General features: G+C 48.3%; 2 protein-coding genes across 2 annotated transcripts in view; one reads left to right on the forward strand and one right to left on the reverse strand.

Moving 5' to 3' along the window:
- The window catches only part of LOC135909356 (uncharacterized), a 115,154-nt gene that overhangs the window by 56,958 nt on the left and 40,073 nt on the right, over positions 1-18,123 (forward strand). The gene's annotated exons all lie outside the window — the stretch shown is intronic.
- Positions 1-18,123, reverse strand: part of LOC135909355 (alkaline phosphatase-like) — a 122,226-nt gene that overhangs the window by 12,753 nt on the left and 91,350 nt on the right. The gene's annotated exons all lie outside the window — the stretch shown is intronic.

Here is an 18,123-nt window from a genome sequence, read left to right on the forward strand (position 1 = left end):
TTTGATCGTACATACTTGTTATACTTTGTTGTGCCTCACACCAGATTGTAAATAGCGAAGCTTTCTTTGCCTCTTCCTTCGATCTTTGTGCTGTTGTTGCTGCTGCTACTGCTGTGTTCTTGCACGCCACGGATGGGGGACTCATAGCGCGTATATACGTGGCGGGAGCGTGGTAGAGATGAAAGTCGACGCGGGAAACTCGTTTGGGCCTTTCCATTGCATCACATGTGCACATTGCCCGCTGGATCAAACCCCCTGGGTATCGCAACATTAGCCGCTTGACAGCTGTATTTATCTGTTACCCCCTTGAAAAGCATCGCAGGAACTGCAGCGCTTATCTTTCAGCTAACGTGCAAGTCCAGAGGGGACGCGGATAGAACTGTAGAGGGGAGGAAGGAGTGGAGGCGGAGACTGGGTAGAACCGACGCAGTCACGAAATGAATGAACAACGGCCTTGCCACTTTTGCAGTTATCAAACAGCGGGAGAGGGCGAGACACGGAAAAGATTACGTGAGAAGGCAAGGAAGCAGCATTTGCGGGCAAGCTGAACGTACGGTACGCTACACTTCTGCTATTTCTGAAAGATAAACCACGTGCAAATTCGTCAAGCGGACAACTGACACAGGGCGTGGAGACGCAAAGCCGCATTAAAACACCGTAAGGTATATGCGACACTACGGAAACGTTCGCATATCAAATAAACAATTTTGTGCCTGCCGTGGTAGCTCGACGGCTGTGGCAATTCTCGAGGTCGCGGGTTCAATCCCGAACGGAGCAGCCGCATGTCGACGGGAGCGAAATACAAAAACGCCAGTGCACTTAGATTTAGCTGTACGTTAAAGAACACGAGGAGGGTGTCAAATTAATCTAGTTCGCAACTATGACGTGTTTCACGATCAGATGGTAGTTTTGAAACGTACTATAGCCCAAATTCAATTAAATTTTAACACTGCGAGGGAATGGCAATGCTCAACACTCTTCGAGGTTATGAACAATAGCGCACAACGACGCCTGAAGCAAACACGTCTCCCTTTGTGTCCCATGTACTACGCTGACAAATAGCGGTGGCACACGCAAGCTAACATTTAAAATCAACTCACCACTTTCGTATATGACTAAACGCCGAAGAAATGGCACATTCACCGTCTACATCACAGCTAATTATCGCCTATCAAAGGAAACAGCACAAACTTCACTTACATCGATTCCCACAGTGCGTGGGATCACCATATTTTCCTTTTCGCTAAAATCTGTCTTTGCATAACTGTAAGGACAGATTTGAACTTTTCGCTTTTGTCTTGTTAGTGCAGAGCATTCGTGCTAGTCTCGCACATTCCTTTTATTGTGCTGCGTTCATGAGGGGAGCTTCTGTAGCGGCGCCAGTATGGGACGTTCGTGATGGCCCAAAAAGAAGAGGGTTGGTCAGGCACGAGCGAGATCAAGAATGCTCCAGGCAACCGGGATCGAGCGATGGTATGCTGCCCTACTGGCCAGCTGCCATGGTTAATAGTTGCATGAACAGCTGTAACCGTTGCAGCTCCTGGGTGACCCCGGAGCTGCAACGGTTACAGCGAGAGGGCATCCTGGTACCTGTCAAGACATCTGAATGGGCCGACCACTACGGACCCTCCCGATGGAGCCAGGCTGGCTCAAGCAGCACCCGGCGTTGCCACACCCGACCCATAAACACCGGTGCCCAGAGTACTCGACGGCGGAGGCCACCGGCCCGTTACTCCCCTGGGTAGCAGGCAGCGTTGACCCAGCTAGGGTGGAGGCAGAGCCTCATATTTTGAACATGGACCTTTCTTTTTTATTTAACAAACAAACTGGGGGTAAGAAGGGGGGGGGGAGTCAGTCATCGTTCAGCACCACCACGCTGCGGAGCGTCCGTCTAACGGAGGGTGCCTCAAGCCCTCCCTTGTTCACGAAACCGGGAGGATCGTGACAATCGCCGGTGCTCTCAAGAGAAGGTCGAGGGCTATTGAACATACTATTGAACGCGCAATAGCGAGTATCGAGGCGACCCCGTGTGTGCTACCCACCGAACGTTGTGGCGCAAAATTTGTCGCTTAGTCAGCTGAATGTGCGTTTAGGATGAGGTGGAGATGTTTTTATTCTTTCTTATTGTTAATTTTTTTGAGAACGAAGCTGTATATGCTTAGGCAAAACGCTCGCAGTGCAACCACAGAAACCCTCCAGCGGAAGGTAAGGTTCGCCGTTGGCTACGCTGATAGTGACGTGGTTTCTCACTCTCAGCAGAGCGCCAATGTTGCCAGGTCTGCCTATATATAGCTTAATTCGGCTACAGAAATAAATGTTTGGCGTCTACTTGGGCGAGTTGGCTATGTGGCTACATCTGGGCTACTAAATATGTGCGACTTGGCTTTGTTTGGGCTATACGTGGCGCCCTATTCCACCCTCAAGAGATGGCTCTCACCTAGCAGAAAAAAAATTTCTAAGGCTATGTTTTAGCTGGCAGAGCCGGCAACGCAGCAGTGCGTGTGTACGTGCGCGCCAATCCCGCGCTGCCCTTCCCTCGCTCCACCGTTGTCTGAGACGGTGGTTTTGATCTCTGATGCACTTAAAGGCGGTCTCGGCAACTCCGCTGCTTCAATGGCAGTGGGGGGCCTCGCTGTCAGCGCCGCCTCCCATGGGGAAGCGTGGCATTACACCCTTCGAATACACTGTAGCGCTATCGAGGCACCCTACACTCTTAAAACAGTTGCACCCTTTGGGCTACAACAATAATCGTCATCTGCCTCGCCCGCATTTCCTTTGTTTAATGCTGCGAGCGGCATGCTAGAGCACGAACGGCATGCTAGAGCAATCTCGACAGGAAACTAGCGAGTGCAGTGTTTTTAAGAAAGGCGAAACACAGATTACGATTGTTTTTAGAGCGTATGTAATTAGCACCATCCATCAGGCGGGCGGAAAAGGCCCCCAAGTACGCTTCTTTCCCACCCCTACTCACAACTCCGCTACCGTCGCCCTCCCTCGTAGCTTCCTCGCCTTCGACTGCCTCCTCGTAAGCCCGCGCGGAGGAGACAATTGAAGATGATGCTGGAAAATGATAGTGGCATTTTGGCGTACTAGTAAGAAAAAAAAAGAAACGCTGCTAGTGAGCCTCTATTTCCAAACCTGTCGAAATCGGTTTTAACGCGGTAGCGTTAAGGGCCCCGTGTCGCAAGAAATACGACGTCTGTATTGGACGTCGCTTGGCGAAAAATCATTCCGAACCACAACCACGCAGGCCCTCCGCGTGGCACAGGGACATTACTGAACTAATTCAGTAAGTTAAAAATAAATACACCAGAAAAATTGTAAAGTACGACCGAAACACACCCTACAGGCATGATAGCGTCGGAGTTTAATTTTAATATAACAGAAAACATATTTCTTTTGCGCGGAAAGTCAAAGACGAACCCCTCCTCCGAGCGGCGCGGCCCACTCGGTTCCTTGAAGCAACACCGTCGCGTGCGCCTCCGCGCATCCGCAAGAAATCCTCGGTTGTTGGGAAGCGTGACGAGCAGTCCGGGATCTTTGAAAGCTATCCCGTTCTACTCCTAAAGGCGAAGCATAAGCCATCGTCAAATTTTGGCGCACCTTTGCGCTTGCCTGTGTCGAACGCTTCTGTAGCCTGGTCGAATGCCGCCTCGTCTCCGTGACAAAGACCGATCACATAAATAGACTGGCAACACCAACATTAGAAATGATTTTGCGCACATAGATGCTTCAAAAATTCGTGTCAGATGACCATTTCCTGGCCAGATTTAACACTGCCGTGATGTACGATCAACGAATACAATGCAAGCCCAGAATTGGGATTTGTAGCTGCCACTGTGGTTCGAAAATAAGTGGCGGGAGCGCATGGAACTATCCAAGGCTACCCTAGGTACATTATGGTGAACATTATTTAGCGTTCACGAGAGTTAAAAAACAGAGTTCGTCGTTAATATTCTTATATATAACTGGAAATAGTAACCGAGTAATATCCGTGATATAATAAAAACGCTGTGCTAGGCTTGAAAGAGAGTTCATTGATGGTTCAATTCAAGCTTGCTCGGGGCCTCTAACGGGGAATCGTGCACTCACGACGGCAGCCATGCGGAGTGGAGGTGGTTGTTTCCTTATCGTGGTGAATTTTTTTCGCCCTTTGCAGCGATGCGCTGGAACTTAAAATTTTCCGGGGCCAACCAGAAAGTGTTCTTACTGCAAGCATCATGTAGGTGTTGTTGATATCAAGGGTCGACCGTCACGGCGTCACGGACATTTTGTTATCATGGGTTGCGCAAAAAAGAATTGCCGTAGTCGAATGGTAAAATACATATGCAAATAAAACCGGAAATAAAAATGGCTATTCATCATCAGCCTGGTTACGCCCACTACAGGGCAAAGGCCTCTCCCATATTTCTCCAACAACCCCGGTCATGTACTAATTGTGGCCACGCCGTCCCTGCAAACTTCTTAATCTCATCCGCCCACCTAACTTTCTGCCGCCCCCTGCTACGCTTCCCTTCCCTTGGGATCCAGTCTGTAACCCTTAATGACCATCGGTTATCTTCCCTCCTCATTACATGTCCTGCCCATGCCCATTTCTTTTTCTTGATTTCAACTAAGATGTCATTAACTCGCGTTTGTTCCCTGACACAATCTGCTCTTTTCTTATCCCTTAACGTTACACCTATCATTCTTCTTTCCATAGCTCGTTGCGTCGTCCTCAATTTGAGTAGAACTCTTTTCGTAAGCCTCCAGGTTTCTGCCCCATAGGTGAGTACTGGTAAGACACAGCTATTATATACTTTTCTCTTGAGGGATAATGGCAACCTGCTGTTCATGATCTGAGAATGCCTGCGAAACGCACCCCAACCCATTCTTATTCTCCTGATTATTTCCGTCTCATGATCCGGATCCGCCGTCACTACCTGCCCCAAGTAGGTGTATTCCTTTACGACTTCCAGTGCCTCGCTGCCTATTGTAAATTGCTGTTCTCTTCCGAGACTGTTAAACATTACTTTAGTTTTCTGCAGATTCATTTTTAGACCCACTCTTCTGCTTTGCCTCTCCAGGTCAGTGAGCATGCATTGCAATTGGTCCCCTGAGTTACTAAGCAAGGCAATGTCATCAGCGAATCGCAAGTTACTAAGGTACTCTCCATTACCTTTTATCCCCAATTATTCCCAATCCAGGTCTCTGAATACCTCCTGTAAACATGCTGTGAATAACATTGGAGAGATCGTATCTCCCTGCCTGACGCCTTTGTTTATTGGGATTTTGTTGCTTGCTTTATGGAGTACTACGGTGGCTGTGGAGCCGCTGTAGATATCTTTCAGTATTTTTACATACGGCTCGTTTACACCCTGATTCCGTAATGCCTCCATGACTGCTGAGGTTTCGACAGAATCAAACGCTTTCTCGTAATCAATGAAAGCTATATATAAGGGTTGGTTATATTCCGCACATTTCTCTATCACCTGATTGGTAGTGTGAATATGATCTATTGTTGAGTAGCCTTTACGGAATCCTGCCTGGTCCTTTGCTTGACAGAAGTCTAAGGTGTTCCTGATTCTATTTGCGATTACCTTAGTAAATAGTTTGTAGGCAACGGACAGTAAGCTGATCGGTCTATAATTTTTCAAGTCTTTAGCGTCTCCTTTCTTATGAATTAGGATTATGTTAGCGTTCTTCCAAGATTCCGGTACGCTCGAGGTCATGAGGCATTGCGTATACAGGGTGGCCAGTTTCTCTAGAACAATCTGTCCACCATCCTTCAGCAAATCTGCTGTTGCCTGATCCTCCCCAGCTGCCTTCCCCCTTTGCATATCTCCCAAGGCTTTCTTTACTTCTTCCGGCGTTACCTTTGGGATTTCGAATTCCTCTAGACTATTTTCCCTTCCATTATCGTCGTGGGTGCCACTGGTACTGTATAAATCTCTGTAGAACTCCTCAGCCACTTGAACTATCTCATCCATATTAGTAATGATATTGCCGGCTTTGTCTCTTAACGCATACATCTGATTCTTGCCGATTCCTAGTTTCTTCTTCACTGTTTTTAGGCTTCCTCCGTTCCTGAGAGCATGTTCAATTCTATCCATATTATACTTCCTTATGTCAGCTGTCTTACGCTTGTTGATTAACTTCGAAAGTTCTGCCAGTTCTATTCTTGCTGTAGGGTTAGAGGCTTTCATACTTTGGCGTTTCTTGATCAGATCTTTCGTCTCCTGCGATAGTTTGCTGGTATCCTGCCTAATGGAGTTACCACCGACTTCCATTGCACACTCCTTAATGATGCCCACAAGATTGTCGTTCAAGAATGGCTTTATCTGGCTACAATGTTTTCTGCCATTTTTTTGTTTGGCCACATTTGGACTACAATTTATCTAGCTTTGAGCTACACTGCCTCGTCCGACCTGGTAACACTGCAGAGCGCGCGTACGGCAGTCTCTCTCCGACTTCGCAATGGGACAGCCACGCATCGTTCGTTCTCCCGAGGAGCAGCTGGCTTACGAGCAACAGCGGGAAAGCAGGAGCGGGAGCGATCTCGTCGCGTCAACGCCTCGGCAGAAGATCGGGCCCGCGATGCGGAGCGCGAGCGGCAACGTCGTTCCGACCTTGCGGCTGAATGCGGCAACGTTTCGCCGCCGGAGCCGCTGCCGAGCGAGATCGCCAGCGGTGACGTCGGGCCGAGGACCCGGCGGTTCGGGCCCGCGAGGCAGAGCAGTGACATTGTCGACGTGAGCGTGGCAGGGGCGGGGGATTCTTCGCCGGGGCCAACTCCCGCTTTGACGCGAGTTGCTGGAACACAACAGTTGCAGCGAGTGCGGCCGATTGTGGTTCGAACACAACTTGTCTACCATCGATCCAATCCGTTCTGAGGAACAGCTAAATAGATGCCGGGGCTGGAGATTTCAGCTTCGCTGGATTACCATCGGTACGGGGTGCATCGGTGGTGTTTGTTTTATTTGATTTACCTGTCTGGTGACGACGCACATGTGTCTAGTTAGAGGATAGAAAAGTAGGTTCAAAAGTTACAATGTTATTCATAGTAAGCTGCTCGTTAACTTAACTGCAACAGGTTGTGAGGCGCTAATGCTGTTAGCAAAAAAATAAAGAATACAGGAGAGGCTCTTCCACTCCCTCAACAAAAAACAAGCGATTCACCTGTCATATTCTCCCCAAGCATAAAGACAGTCTTTTTTACAATTACTATAGCCATAAAAAGTAGGTCTTGCTTTTGAGCAAGAATAACCACGACGTCGTTACGCACTGCACGCAAGAACAGCCACAAGTGTGGGGACTAAGAAGAGATCATCGCAGCTGTGGCTCGTTTGAAAAGAGAATTAAGAGAAGGAGTTCAATGAGCATTTCTTGTTGTTTCTTGTTGATAGTCGGTTCACACCAAAATTCGTGTCTAAAGAAGAATCCAGCGGCATCGTCAGCGCTCGGCTCACACTGCTGCTCGCTGCATGGTGTCTCTTCCGAACGCGCTGCTCACAACCACCTCGCCGACTATCCCTCTCGCCAATGCGTCGCCTACCTGCACCAACCGACCAGGAAAACTAAGCGCCGCAGTTCAAGAGACAAGAACTCCGCCGTCTACGAACTGCCCAAGTCCTCGCTCGCCTCCCGCTAACACGGTCGTAATATCTGTCGAAGGTGTTTCTACTCTTGCGCTTGTGGACACCGGCACCACCGTTTCTATTATAGCCGCTACACTCACGAGCACGCCATAATTGGATTTCTCCGCTCTTTTTGCCCATGCGCGAAGAGCAGTGGTTGCGATAGAGAAATATAGGGATTTTGTTCCTTGAGATTTCTCTTCGCCTAGGTACTACGGGGAAGAAACTTGTTAGCTCCGTTCGTCCCTAGCCGAGCTGGCAACACAATCGACAGAATGCGTGGCCGGAAAGGCGCAGAAGTCGTGTCCAAGGTGAGTTTGTTGCTATTTTGTTGCGACGGTAGCATATTAAATTTTTATAGTCGCAGGGAGACACGTTTGGAAGTGAGGTGTCTTCTCGGATGACTTTAGTGGCAAAAAGTGAGGTGTCTTCTCGGATGACTTTAGTGGCAAAGCGTTACATCGCGCCGATGCATTGTTCATTGGTGTCGTTGAGCAAGGTCAGTATACCGCACACTTCAGGAGATACGCGGGAAGGGAAACAGTTTATGAATTCGACTGCCGTGGCGATGCGACTTGTTGCTTTTTTTTTCGTGGTGGTTTCATATGAAATTCTGATAGTCGCAGCGGGATAAGTTTGGACGTGAGGCGTTTTCTCGGATGACTTTAATGGCAAAGCACTACGTCGTGCTGATGCATTGTTCGTTAATGTCATTGAGTATACCGCACACTTCATGGGAATCGCGGGAACGGAATTACCTAGTGAATTCAACTGCCGTGCCCATGAATTAGTTCTTAATAAAACTGAGCATACAACACACTTGGAGATTCGTGGGAATGGAACATTGTGTACTCTGTACGTGAAAGTACTAAAACTTGCGTCGCCATGCAATGTGAGCCGTACATCGTTGTGAAAGCTGTACAGCCACACTGGCAAAACACGACGTCCTGCGGATGAATACGGAACAATTGTATGCTAAAGAAAAATGGTCGCCATGCAATTCCATAGCAGTAGACGCTTGTGAAAGCTGTACAGTAACAGTGATATTGGCTACGTGGTGCAGATTCGTAGCGATTCTGAGGTGCTAGTGCGCAAGGGTAATTAATGAAGGAACGCGTATTACTGATTCCGGCTGTTACGATGTCTAGCTCATATACGGGGTACTCTATGTGGGTAAAACAACAGCTCAGATCGCTACAACTGCGGGCGAAATAGCTTTGAGGGCCTGCCAGTACACTTGGTCGGCGTCTTCATGCTTTTACTGCGACAGGAGACGCGACAGCAGGTGCGTACGTATATCACACTATATCCTCCGACAGTGGCGGCTTTCCACTCTTGGTATACTTCACCGCAACATACTGCGCACGCTTGATTGGGCGACTGTGGTGTCTTACAGCAAAGCTGACTTTACGAAAACGGCATTCTGCAACGTTCGAGCCATCTTGTCCGTCACTGCGGATAGAAAACGCATACACGTCCAAGCTATTTGAGCTGCTTCATTTTGTCGATGTTTACCCCTCTTTACTAAATGAAGAGGATAACGTACTGCTTTGTGGGTAATTTAAAAGATTGATAGAAAGCCTGGTAACCTACGTGCAGTCAGTCAAAAACACTATTTATGCAGGTATCCACTCTCCTGTAAAAAAAAAATGCAATTCAATGATGACCCTCTGGAGGTAGCCGCACCTATGTAAGCACAGCCGGAACATCAGTCGCAAAGTAGGAGCTGAAGAGAACTTTTTAATGCTCATTATACGACATTGATAGCGATTCATTTGTGGTCAGCCAGTAACAAACGTATTGCACTAAACAGTGAGACTTCGCCTTAATTCGCAATGCTTATATGGCGAACAGGAGAGCAAAAGGTGAAAACAATGTTTTCATACAAGGCAAGTCATCCATGTTGTGAAAATGCGTTTATCGTTGATGTAATGTTGACGCGCTTACTTTCTGAAGTCCAACTTTGACTACAACTTAGTTTCCATTGGTGCAGGTGCTTATCATTGGTGCAGGTGCTTCTACTGGAAACATCCAAACTATCATTTATCAAATCATGTTGCCGTCTTGTAGTTTAGAAATTTTCCTCCGGTTTTAAGTCTTTTCTGAATCTGGAAGAGCTGGCTGATTGCACAAACCACGTAGCCAATATCAGTGTTGCTGTACAGCTTTGACAAGGACCTACTGATATGAAACTGCATGACAACCATTTTTCTTCACCATACATTTGTTCCGTATTCATCCGCACGGCATAATGTTTCGCCAGTGTGGTTGTACAGCTCTTACAACGATCTACGGCTCAGATTGCATGGCGACGTAAGTTTTAGTACTTTCACATACATAGTACAAAATGTTCCGTTCCCACGAATCTCCAAGTGTGTTGTATGCTCAGTTACATTAAGAACTAATGCAGCGGCACGGAAGTTGAATTCATAAGCTGTTTGCGTTCCCGCGATTCCCCTGACGTGTGTGGCATGCTCAACGACACTAATGAACAATATGTATGGGCACGATGTAATGCTTTGCCATTAAAGTCATCCGAGAAAACGCCTCACGTCGAAACGTATCCCCCGGCGACTATCAGAACTTAATATGTAACCGCCTCAAAAAGCAAAAAAAGCAACAAACTCGCATCGGCACGGCAGTCGAATTCATAAACTGTTTCTGTTCCCTCGAATCTCCTGAAGTGTGCGGTATGCTGACCTTGCTCAACGACACTAATGAACAATGAATCGGCATGATGTAACGCTTTGCCACTAAAGTCATCCGAGAAGACACCTCACTTCCAAATGTATCCCCCTGCGACTATAAAAATTTAATATGCTACCGTTGCAACAAAATAGCAACAAACTCACATTGGACACGGCTTCTTCGCCTTGCCGGCCACGAATTCCGTCACTGTTGCCAGCTCGGCTAGGGAAGAACGGAGCTAACAACTTTCTTCCCCGTAGTACCTAGGCGAAGAGAAATCTCAAGGACCAAAACCCCTATATTTCTCTCTCGCAACCACTGCTCTTCGCGCATGGGCAGAAAGAGCGGAGAAATGTAATTATGATTCGGTCGTGCTACACTCTGCCATTCACTGGGCAAGGTTATCACGCCGCTCTCTGGACTGTAGCTTCACATGGCAAGCGCGCAACACATTACACCTCTGGCGGTCAGTATGACCCGTGCGCCTATACGTAGTCGAGTTTATTGTTCTATTTGCCTGCGCACATGACGCCATCCTCGGGAGGGACTTTCTACCCCGTCACAGCGCTGTCATCGACCGCGCACACGCTGAAGTTGAATTTTCACCAGTTCGTGACGCACCATCCCACGAAGCTCTTGATCGGCCGCCTAAACTTCTCGAGCGCGATGACACCGACATTCAGCCTTGCCTTTCTGCTTTTGTCCCAGTCTTCTGCGGTGCCGTCACCGACGCTACTTTCATCACACCGTCTGACATCTACATGAGTCGCAAAGCCGTTCCACTACTTTTTGCGATGCTTGACATCGCTGCTGGCCTCAGAAACATTTTTGCGCACAATCCACTTTCTGCGTCTGTTACGTTGCTTTTCGGTGAATAGAGAGTTTTAGAATTGGGGGCCCAAGCGGCTTGGGGACCCAAGAAAATTGCGCGCCACAAGTGCGCATGCGCAGAACCCAAGCCAGTCTTGGGTTGTTGCGTTCGCGTTAACCCAAGACCCAAGAATCGAAAACTAGCTGGGCCCCCAAGCCGTCTTGGGCCGCCCTCGTGGGTGACAGCGATGGCGTACAGCAGATGGTCGCAGAGCAAACTTTATTTACTTCGACTGATGTTCGCCATTTCACGCGGGTGAACTCGCAGTTTTTTCGCAGCGCGTCACAAGAAAACACCAACTAAGAGCACTTGGCTTTGATTGGCTTTGCTTGGCTTAGAATCGCACACTAAATTCGTAATGTTAACCGGTACTAGCACAGTTTCTTACGTTTCATTGTTCGTTCTTTTTGCTCAAAAATGCATTCTGTTTGTTTTCACTTGTAAGAAAAGAGGTTCATTTTTTTTTCTTTCAAGCACCTTTCTATTTTCCACATTGCGGCGCCCCGAGCGCTCAACCCAACGCTGTCTGCGTTCGACCCAATCCTCAAACTCTGCTGCTCACCTAGACCCAAGAGCAACCGACGCAACGCGGCTTGGGGGCCCAGAGCCTTGCGCCCCCAATTCTAAAACTCTCTAATGTCTCGGCCTTCTTTGACTCATCGTTCTTTGTTAACGTGCCAGAAAAGCCTTGCCATATTGACTCCAACGAACTACACGCCCATTTAACGCTTGAAGAGCCGTCCAGTGACATGTTTCCGAGTTCCATCACCCATACCCTAACCCCTGCCGAACACTCTGAGCTTCTCCAACTTTTGCACCACTTTGGAAATTCGCTCGCTGTTTCCCAGCCGCATCTGTGCCGAACTTCTGAAGTGCAGCACCACATTGGCACCATTCGCAACAGCCGTTGCGTCTAAAAGGCTACCACGTCACTGCCGAAGAGCGTCGCGTCATTAGGCAGTTTTAGAATAGCGTTTGCACCCAAACCTAAACACATATTGCGTACGTAAAGTAGCGTTGCCCTCATTGCGTATGTTCTGAACGTTCATAGACGGTTTAGGATAGCGTTTGCAACCAAACGTAAACAAATTACATACGTAAAGAAATAGCGTCGTCCTCACTGCAAATGCCCCGTACGTTATTCGGTTTCTGTTGTTTATGTACGCTATGATAATGTGCGTTATTTTGCGAGTTTAACGTTCGTAATTTACGGACGCTAAGAAACAGCGCTGTCGAACATAGCGGCACACGTGGCTCTCGCTTCAGCGTGAATTCTCGTGATGGCTGCTCTCTCACTTGCGCTAGCTGCCAGTAGCTATTCTAATGAGCTTTGGCCTTCCCTAAACTCACTTGAAAGGTTAGTAATGAGCGCACAGCGCGTCCATTTTCTTAGATCGTTGGGCGATTCTGGCGCTCGTAGGCCTAACGAGACGCGTCGGCGTAGCAACAGCAGGAAGGTCTTTAATGGATCGTATTGGCTTGTATACGTTTGGCACGACGCACCAGACGGTTCCCTGATTTATAACGTCTTCTTTACGTTTGCATTTCCGTAGTGCAAACTAAAAGACTTGAAAGGACGCGCACTGTAATATCCAGCAAAGGTGCTTACGTTTAACGTAGGTAAGGCGGCAAACACCATTCTAAAGCTGTCTATTTAGTTACTGTGGTTGACGTGCGCTATGACAAAGCACGGTAGTTTGCGAGTTTAATGTTTGTAATATTTACGGACGCTAACAAATAGCATCGTCGAAAATGGCGGCACCCATGGCCCCTGCTTCAGCGTGAATTCTCGTGATGGCTACGCTATCGCTCTCGTTGATTGTCACGCTATAGTAACGGGCTTTCGCTTCCTTTAACCTCACCTGAAACACTAGTTGCGCTTGGGGCTTGGATACGTTTGTCACGGGGCACCAAACGGCATCCTGTCCTTTAACGTATTCCTTACGTTTGCGTTCCCACACATAAAGTAAAAGTCTTGAAGGGACGCGCATCACAACGTCCCGCAAAGGCGCTTGAGTGTAACGTACGTAAGGCAACAAAACGCTATTCTAAAACTGCCTATATTAAGACCAAGCCGAAAATATGCTACGTTGTGGCGTTATTCAACCATCACAAAGTCCTTCGGTATGCACTGTCGTTTTCATTCGCAAGAAAGACGGGTCTATTAGCTTTTGCGCTGACTACCTTCGATTAAATGAAGTAACGCGCAAAGACGTCTGTCCTTTGCCCAGTGGCGTAGCAACAGGGGGGGCCGGGGGGCCGTGGGCCCCGGGTGCAAGGGGCCAGTGGGGGGGGGGGGAGGTGTCATACATGTCTGAAGACACTCCTCTGTCCGCCGGCTACACCCGGGGGGGGGGGGAGGGTGAAAGAAGACCTATGGGCCCCGGGGGCCAGACGACCTAGCTACGCCACTGCCTTTGCCGCGCACTGACGACGCCCCTGACAGGCTTCAAGGAGCAGAATTCTTTTTGCCACTATATTTGAGTTCTGGCTATAGACTGGCAGGTCTCGATGGGTGAAGCCGATCGCCAGACTACTGGCTTCATTACACCCATCGGCCTATAAGTAATCAACGTGATGCCCTTTGGACTTTGCAAACATCTACGCAACGTTTGAACGACTGATGGCCAATACGCTGCGTGGCCTCAAGTGGTCTATGTGTCTATGTTATCTGGACGATGTCGTGGTTTTCACCTGGTTTCCTACCCAATTACTTTCCCTTAGACATGTTTTGACGTGTATAACCAATGGCGGCCTGCAACTCAACCTCAAATAGCGCCGCTTCGCCACCCGTGAACTTACCATCTTAGGTTACACCGCGTCCAAGCACGGCGTTCTCCCCGTCCATGCGAAACTTCGTGAAGTCGATGAGTTCCCGAAGCCGGCTAACATTAAAGGACTTCGCAGGTTTGTGGGACTTTGCTCATATTTCTGACGCTTTGTTCGCAATTTTGCATCGATCATGTCGCCCTTGACCCAGATCCTACGCCGTGGCGCGGGGCTCTCTTCCTGGTCCCTTGCATGCAAGGTGGCGTTTGCTACGCTGCCTCGTCTTTTTACCTCCCCGCTATTTTGACCCGACAGCTGCCACTGAAGTACACACGGGCGCCAGCGGAATCGGTCTCAGCGCTGTCCTCGCACAACGACAGCCCGGCTGCTCCGAATACGTCATCACCTATGTGAGTCGCACGCTGGCAAAAGCAGAGGTAAACTACAGCGCGACTAAAGAAGAGTGCTTGGCTCTAGTACGGGCACTTGGTAAGTTGTGCCTATACTTGTACGGTCGCCCATTAGACCTGGTAACTAATCACCATGCGCTTTGTTGGCTGACGACGTTGAAAGATTCACCTGGTTGCCTAACACGCTGGGCACTCCGAATCCATGAGTATGACATTCGCGTCGTCTACCGCTGTGGACGCAAGCACTCCGACTTAGGCACCCTGTCTCGTCAACCTTTACCTCCAGAGTCGGCCTGTGGAACCACCTGCACTTCATGTCATCTCTAGACCTTGGCTCAGTTGGCACCGAACAAAGCCGTGACTCGTGGATCGCTTCTTTTTTCGCCTATCTCTGTGGATCACCGACCATCCCTGTATCCCGATCGCTCCGAGGCCAAGCTGGTGATTTCGTCCTTCGTTGATCGGCTGCGTAACTACACCCGAAGGCCTTCGATAGCTACTGACCGTTCCCCACAGCTTAAGGTCACAAATCGGTGCATCGTTTCGCGATGATCCGCAAGGTGACCATGCCGGAGTACTTAAGACATAAGAGCGCATTCGTCATAGCTACTACTCGCGTGGAATGTACACTTTTGTACGAGAGCTTGTTCAGTGGTGCTCTGACTGAGGATGTCGCATATCACCACCTGTACGTGCATCTGGAACCTTACAGCCGTTTCCGTGCCCTTCTAAATCCTTCAATCGCGTCGTCGTCGACCTCCACGACCCGCTTCCAATGACACTACATTAGGAATCAGTGGATCATGGCTGCTGGAAACCATTTGACAAGCTACGTCTAATCTGCTGCATGGCCACATGCTGCGTGGAATGTAGCTCATTGTGTCCTACATCGCTTCTTCCTTCGACATGGCGCCCCTCGAGAAATTCTTATTGATAGAGGTCGCACCTTTCTTTCCAAAGTCGTCGAATTTCTGCTTTCGGAGTGTCACACTATTCCTCGAACGAGCACAGCATACGACCCGCAGACTAACTGGTCCACAGAATGGTTTAACAGCACTCACGGTGATATGCTCGCAATGTACGTACATCTGATAATGGTAACTGGAACCCCGTTCTTCCTTTTGTAGCGTTCACATACAACACCGCGATACAAGCAACTACAGGATTTTCACCTTTCTTCCCCCTGTATAAACGCCAGCCTTCGCATACCATCGCTTCCGAGTGCCCACCTGTGTACGAAGTTCCCGGCAAGCCAAAGAGTGCCGCCCACTCGCGCGCACCTTTACATCACAAGAACAACGGCAACAGACGGAAAGCCGCGCCGACTCACTTTTAAGTCCCATCTATGACCCAGGGTCTCGTGTATGGCTGGCTATTCCTTGCCAACACCTCGGCTTCACTCACAACTCGTCCCAAAGTACGACGGGCCTTACCACGCCTTGGAGAAAACTTTCGCGTGAATTCTCATTTAACCACTTTGTCCATCTGACGACATGCGCCAGCGTAGACGTGACCTCGTCCACGTGGCGCGTCTCGAGCCGTACCGTAACCTGCTTGTCTCCAACGTCTTAGGTCGCCAAGATGGCTCTTTCTCTGCGGGGCCGAATGTGAAGAAAAAGGCGCGCTTCAGTGCAGCAGCATCGTCAACGCTCGGCTCGCTCTTCTCGCGCTGCTGGTCGCTGCACAGTGTGCCTTTCGAAACGCTGCTTCGCCGTTCCTACTCCCAGCGTCCTTGAAGGAACGCATCGCCGGTAAACCTCGTAACACATGGAATGAAATGAATAAGATTGAGGTCTGAAATTGTTCAGTGAGCTCGCTGATCTTGACCACGAGTACCCCTTGCCAACGACTCCTCTTTTCTCTTCATGTATGGCTAGGCGTCCCAGTCAAGAGGCACCAGTAAATGCGTAGACCGAGTGATTCTTTGGCAAGCCTATTACTGACAAAACATATCTTTGGGCTAGCTGGTCGATTTCGTAGGTAAAGGCAGGCCAGCGCTCAAAAAATAACAAAGAACTCTGCTTATACCTAGATAATAAATCACCTAGCAAGGGCAGGGGTTTTGTGACAAAAGGATCGTTCCCCGAAAGATGGCGCCGAGATGGATACAAAATATGAAAAAGAGAGGAGGTCCCAAATGAGGTGATTCGCTGTGGCATGTATGCTACTTTCCTTTGAAGGATACTTGCGGCTGTGTCCTAGACTGCTCGCGGATTGCATAGTAAGCAGTTGACGGAAAGCAAAATGGGTACCTTCATCTGTCTGGACATCACAGTGATTCAATGACGCCATCATGGATGTTCTCTGGCAAGTCGCCGATTGTAAAGAGGGGGCAAAAGTGACAACGGTGATGTCCCTGCTGAAGACGCTTTTACGTTTGATATCTTGATATACCACAATCTATGTAAACCTTTCTCACTTCATGCGCCGGTCATTTTGTGTACACTTCGAGTTGACTACGTGTGGTGGCTCTTGCATACTGTTAATTTGTTACGAGTACGTGGTTGCGGTTGCACTTAATCGTCGTCTGGTGATTATTGTGCGCTTACAAGTCACGGGGCAAATTTACTTTACGGCAATCGGTCTACGATTCTGCACACTAAAAATAATATGGGCCCAAGACTCACGAATGCGAACTTCTTTTTTCTGTTACCTTCACTAACACATGTTTCAAATCACGCAAGCATGCATCCTATGCGACATGACTCGATGACTAGTGTGCCTTCTATGTAGCATATTTAAAGCTGCCAGGCCAGTTACATTATTATCGCTGTTGAGCAAGAAAAAAATTTATTTTGCATAGCGCACACGAGATTGTGCAGCTTTATAGGAAATTTGTTCGCTGGCGAAATCTTTAACTGTGTCAGTAACGCCATAAAGTATGCAAGAACTAATTACATTTATCATCAGCAGGTGTGATGTGTGAAGGTACTTCTCTGTAGCTGTATAAGAAGCGCATAATAACCAGGAAATTATTTTCGGAATTTAGTGTTCAGTGTTTCCCATGGCCGGGCCGAGTTTACCGTGTTGTAGGAAAGACGTGGTAACCTTGTACTTCCTGGTTTAAGTGCGACAAATATGCTGAAGCAGGACGTTGGTAAAACTCGCAGTTTGTATACAAGTAATAATATTCAATGTTTGCACCACAGATGCTGACTATATTAATTACGAGGGCGTACCATATGCCAAAATAATTAAGATATTTACAAAGATTAAGTATTAACAAAGATTATACCAGGGGTTTTACGAAAAGTATCGCCTTCGAGTTTGACAGTCCTTGACCAACGACAACTGAACCGGCGTCATGAGCTCACGAATTAACTGCGGGTTGCCACATTTTCTTTCCAAGTTTAGAAAGGTTTCTAAGTATGCCGTAGCCTGCTGAAACTCGAGAAAACAATGTTGTCCATTTCAATAACTCGCCACACTTTGTGTCTCATTACAGAAACGTTACGGACTCCGCATTATTTGCGTTTGCGAAAAGCATGCGAAACATGCAATTGTCAGAACTCTTATGCAAAATCTTTTCAGTGGAGCACCTGAGCGAGCACAGAAAGCTACGGGCTACCATAAAGCAAGAGTCTGTTATCCCAGTGCTATTGGGGCATCTACGAAGGTACTTTCGTTTTTCAACAAATACGAAGCATTGCACATCATTCTGTGGTACTGCACCCCAGTGTAAAATAGCGGCCGCTTCCTCCTTTCCTTTTCATGCATATCACATATTTCAGTCTAGGTTGTAAACTTGCCAGAAATTATCTGGCAGTTA

This window comes from Dermacentor albipictus, chromosome 1 (assembly GCF_038994185.2).
Source record: "Dermacentor albipictus isolate Rhodes 1998 colony chromosome 1, USDA_Dalb.pri_finalv2, whole genome shotgun sequence".
NCBI classification, from domain to species: domain Eukaryota; kingdom Metazoa; phylum Arthropoda; class Arachnida; order Ixodida; family Ixodidae; genus Dermacentor; species Dermacentor albipictus.